The following is a 5,860-nucleotide window of genomic DNA, read 5'->3' as shown; positions in this document are numbered from 1 at the left end:
ATGCCAGATCCTCTCAATACAAACTATTACTTTGTATACATTGATCAGCTTTATCTCTCTCTCAAACCACATTCGACTAATATTCCAGCCTCTCCTAACCATGGTCCACTTTCAACTTCAATGAGATCAACTTTTTTTTTTCCATTATTTTTTTCCTTCCCCCCTCCTCCCACCTCTCTTTTCCCTCTATACAGTCCCTCCTTCCTCCATTCTTTTCCCACTCCCACCCCCCATTAAGTGTCATCATCTGCTTATCAGTGAGATCATTCCTCTTTTGGATTTTTGAGATTGGCTTATCTCACTTAACATGATATTCTCCAATTTCATCCATTTGCCTGCAAATGCCATAATTTTATTATTCTTTATAGCTGAGTAATATTCCATTGTATATATATACCACAGTTTCTTTATCCATTCATCAACAGAAGGGCATCTAGGTTGGTTCCATAGTCTGGCTATTGTGAATTGAGCCGATATGAACATTGATGTGGCTGTATCTCTGTAGTGTGCTGATTTTAAGTCTTTGGGTATAGGCCAAGGAGTGGGATAGCTGGGTCAAATGGTAAGTCCATTCCAAGTTTTCTAAGGAATCTCCATACTGCTTTCCAGAGTGGCTGCACTAATTTGCAGCCCCACCAGCAATGTATGAGTGTACCTTTTTCCCCACATCCTCTCCAACAAATATTGTTGCTTGTGTTCTTGATAATCGCCATTCTAATTGGGGTGAGATGGAATCTTAGTGTAGTTTTGATTTGCATTTCTCTTATTACTAGAGATGTTGAACTTTTTTTCATATATCTGTTGATTGCTTGTACATCTTCTTCTGTGAAGTGTCTGTTCATTTCCTTAGCCCATTTGTTGATTGGGTTATTTGTATTCTTGGTGTAGAGTTTTTTTGAGTTCTTTATAGATTATGGAAATTAGTGTTCTATCTGAAGTATAAGAGGCAAAGATATTCTCCCACTCTGTAGGCTCTCTCTTCACATTGCTGATAGTTTCCTTTGCTGAGAGAAAGCTTTTTACTTTGAATCTATCCCAGTTATTGATTCTTGCTTTTATTTCTTGTGCTATGGGTATCCTGTTAAGGAAGTCTGATCCTAAGCCAACAAGGTGAAGATTTGGACCTACTCTTTCTTCTATAAGATGAAAGGTCTCTGGTCTGATTTCAAGGTCCTTGATCCATTGTGAGTTGAGTTTTGTGCAGGGTGAGAGATATGGGTTTAGTTTCATTCTGTTGCATATGGATTTCCAGTTTCCCCAGCACCATTTGTTGAAGAGGCTATCTTTTTTCCATTGCATATTTTTGGCACCTTTGTCTAGTATTAGAAAATTGTATTTATTTGGGTTTGTGTCCATGTCCTCTATTCTGTACCATTAATCTACCTGTACATTTTGGTGCAAATACCATGCTGTTTTTGTTACAAATGCTTTGTAGTATAGTTGAAGTTCTGGTATTGTCATACCCCCTGTTTCATTCTTCCTGCTAAGGATTGCTTTAGCTATTCTGGGTTTCTTATTCTTTCAGATGAATTTCATGATTGCTTGCTCTATTTCTGTAAGGTACGTCATTGGGATTTTAATTGGAATTGCATTGAATCTGTATAGCACTTTTGGTAGTATGGTCATTTTGACAATATTAATTCTGCCTATCCAAGAACACGGGAGATCTTTCCATCTTCTAAGGTCTTCCTTAATTTCTTTCTTCAGTGTTTTCTAGTTTTCATCGTAGAGATCTTTTACCTCTTTGGTTAGATTGATGCCCAAGTATTTTTTTTTTTTTTTTTTGAGGCTATTGCAAATGGAATTGTTTTCCTCATTTCCCTTTCAGCTGTTTCATCGCTTGCGTATAAAAATGCTGTAGATTTATGTGTGTTGATTTTATAGCCTGCTATTTTGCTGAATTCATTGATGAGGTCTAGAAGTTTTCTGGAGGAGGTTTTTGGATCCTCTAAATATAGAATCATGTCATCTGCAAATAGTGACAGCTTAAATTCCTCTTTTCCTATTCATATCCCTTTAATTTCTTTAGTCTGCCTAATTGCTCTGGCTAGAGTTTCAAGGACAATGTTGAATAGAAGTGGTAAAAGAGGACATCCCTGTCTTGTTCCCGTTTTTAAAGGGAATGGTTTTAGTTTTTCTCCATTAAGAATGATGTTGGCCATGGGCTTAGCATAAATAGCCTTTACAGTGTTCAGGTATGTTCCTACTATCCCTATTTTTTCTAGTGTTTTCAGCATGAAGGGGTGTTTTATATTGTCAAATGCTTTTTCTGTGTCAATTGAAATAACCATATGATTCTTATCCTTAAGTCTATTGACATGATGGATTACGTTTATTGGTTTATGAATGTTAAACCATCCCTGCATTCCAGGAATGAACCCAACTTGATCGTGGTGAACAATTTTCTTAATATGTTTTTGGATACGGTTTACCAATATTTTGTTAAGGATCTTTGCATCTATATTCATCAAAGATATTGGTCTAAAATTTTCTTTCCTTGATGTGTCTTTTCCTGGTTTGGGTAGGAGGGTGATATTAGCTTCATAAAATGAGTTCAGTAGGGTACTCTCCTTTTCTATTTCCTGGAATACTTTGAGAAGTATTGGAATGAGTTCTTCTTTGAAGGTCTTGTAGAACTCGGCTGAGAATCTGTCTGGTCCTGGATTTTTCTTGGATGGTAGATTTTTAATGGCTTTTTCTATTTCATTGCTTGATATTGATCTGTTTAAATTGTGTATGTCCTCCTGGTTCAGTTTGGGAGGAGCATATGTCTCTAGAAATTTGTCAATGTCTTTGGTACTTTCTATTTTGTTGGGATACAGATTTTCAAAGTAGCTTCTCATTATGTTCTGTATCTCAGTGGTGTCTGTTGTGATATTTCCTTTTCCATCATGTATTTTAGTAATTTGAGTCTTCTCTATCCTTCTCTTTGTTAGTGTGGCTAAGGATTTATCTATTTTGTTTACTTTCTCAAAGAACCAACTTTTTGTTATGTCAATTTTTTGAATAGTTTCCTTTGTTTCAATTTCATTGATTTCAGCTCTGATTTTAATTATTTTCTGTCATCTACTACTATAGCTGTTATTCTGTTCTTCTTTTTCTAGGCCTTTGTCCTGTAATGTTAGGTCATTTAATTGTTGACTTTTCATTCTTTTCTGGAATGCGCTCCATGCAATGAATTTTCCTCTTAGTACTGCTTTCACAGTGTCCCAGAGATTTTAATGTGTTGTATCATCATTCTCATTGACCGCTAAGAATTTTTTAATCTCCTCCCTGATGTTTTTTGTTATCCATGTTTCATTCAAGAGCATATTATTTATTCTCCAGGTGTTGGAGTAATTTCCTTTTTTTCTACTTTGTCCTTGATTTCTATTCTCAGTCCATTATGATCTGATAGAACACAAGGCAGTATCTCTCTGTTTTTGCATTTCCTAAGGGCTGCTTTGTGGCATAACATATGGTCTATTTTCGAGAAGGTTCCATGTGCTGCTGAGAAGAAAGTGAATCTGCTTGTTGATGGATGGAATATTCTATATATGTCTATTAAGTCTAGGTTATTGATTGTGTTATTGAGTTCTATGGTTTCTTTGGCTGGTTTTTGTTTGGATGATCTATCTAGTGGTGAGAGAGGTGCATTAAAGTCACCCAGAATTATTGTGTTGTGGTCTCTGTGATTCTTGAAATTGAGAAGGTTTGCTTGATGTACAGGGATGCAAAATTGTTTGGGGCATAAATATTTACTATCATCATGTCTTCCTGATTTATGGTTCCCTTAAGCAGTATGAAATGTCCTTCTTTATCCCTTCTGACTAACTTTGGCTTGAGGTCCACTTTATCTGATATAAGGATGGAAACCCCTGCTTTTTTACTGGGTCCATGTGCATGGTAGGTTTTTTCCCCTCCTTTCACCTGTCTGTGGATGTCTTTTTCTATGAGATGAGTCTCTTGCAGGCAGCATATTGTTGGGTCTTTCTTTTTAATCCATTCTGCCAGTCTGTGTCTTTTGATTGAGGAGTTTAGGCCATTAACATTCAGGGTTATTATTGAGATATGATTTGTATTCCCAGTCATTTGGCTTATTTTTGGTTTTTAAGTTGGCTTGATTTCTCCTTTGAGTGGTTCTTCTCTAAGGTAGTTCCTCCCTTTGCTGACCTACATTGTTGTTTTTCATTTCCTCCTCATGGACTATTTTGTTGAGAACATTGTGTAGTGCAGGCTTTCTATTTGTAAATTCTTTTAACTTTTGTTTATCAGGGAAGGAATTTATTTCATCTTCAAATCTGAATGTTAGTTTTGCTGGGTATAGGATTCTTGGTTGGCAACCATGTTCTTTCAGAGCTTGAAATATGTTGGTCCAGGCCCTTCTAGCTTTTAGAGTCTGGGTTGAGAAGTTGGCTGCTATCCGTATTGGTCTCCCCCTATATGTAATCTGATGCTTTTCTCTCATGGCCTTCAAAATCCTATCTTTATTTTGAATGTTAGGCATTCTCATTATAATGTGCCTTGGTGTGGATCTGTTGTGATTCTGTGCATGTGGTGTTCTGTAAGCCTCTTGTATTTGATTTTCCATTTCATTCTTCAGGTTTGGGAAATTTTCTGATATTATTTCATTGAATAGGTTGTTCATTCCTTTGGTTTGTACCTCTGTGCCTTGCTCAATCCCAATAATTCTTAAATTTGGTCTTTTCATGATGTCCCATAGTTCTTGGAGATCCTGTTCATGATTTCTTACCATCTTCTCTGTTTGGGAAACTTTATTTTCAAGATTCAATATTTTGTATTCATTGTCTGAGGTTCTGTCTTCCACGTGGTCTAGTCTGTTGGTGATGCTTCCCAATTGAGTTTTTTATTTGGTTTATTGTTTCCTTCATTTCAAGGATTTCCGTTTGGTTTTTTTTGAGAATCTCTATCTCTGTGTTGAAATGATCTTTTGCTTCCTACAGGTGCTTTTTCAGCTTATTGGTATTATCATTCATTGCCTGCATTTGCTCTTTTATCTCATCCTTTGCTTCATGAATCATCTTAATCATGTATAATCTGAAGTCCTTTTCTGACATTTCTTCTAACATACTGTCATTGGATTCTATTACTATAGAATCTAGATTTGTTTGGACCATTTTCTTCCCTTGTTTTTTCATGTTGTTCATGTGTCTTCCCCTCTAGCAGTGCAGATCTGGGGTATTGCAGATTTCCCCCTATAGGCTTATAGTGGCCCTTAGTTTTCCAAAACCCTTTCTTTAAGTGGAGATCAATATTAGCAGTGCCCAAATCTGACACTATGCAACCCTAGACCAGATAGCCCCTATGAGGTAAATAACATCATGTAAATAAGGGAGATAGGGACTCTGAGGGAACAGGTAAACAGAAGGAAAATAAAGCAAGAAACGTAAAGAAATAAAAACTTAAATATTTTTTTTAAAAAGGAGAAAAAAGAAAATCTACTGTATAATAATCATATACTAATGAAACCTCCCTGTGTTCAGTAGCCTGATGTATCGAGATGAACTTTTTTTAGATTCTACATATGAATGAGGCCATGAGGGTCCTGTCTTTTTATACCTGGATTATTTCATTTGACATTATGATCTCCATTTCCAGCCATGCTGACTCAAATAGCAGGATTTTTATTTCCTTTTTGACTGAATAATATTACATTAGATAGTATCATGCCTCCTTTCTTCTTTTTGCTCAATTTTACTCTGACTAGTTGGGTTTTCTTATGGTTCCATACAATTAGGTTTTTCTTTCTAATTCTGTAAAGAATGCCATTAATATTTTGATAGGGATTGCATTGACTCTGTAGATTCCATTGTCTAGTGTAGACATTTTAACAGTTCAGATTATTCCAATCCAGAAACAT

Source organism: Sciurus vulgaris (genome assembly GCF_902686455.1).
Source record: "Sciurus vulgaris genome assembly, chromosome: 10".
NCBI classification, from domain to species: Eukaryota; Metazoa; Chordata; class Mammalia; order Rodentia; family Sciuridae; genus Sciurus; species Sciurus vulgaris.
Note: the sequence above shows the minus strand (reverse complement) of the source record.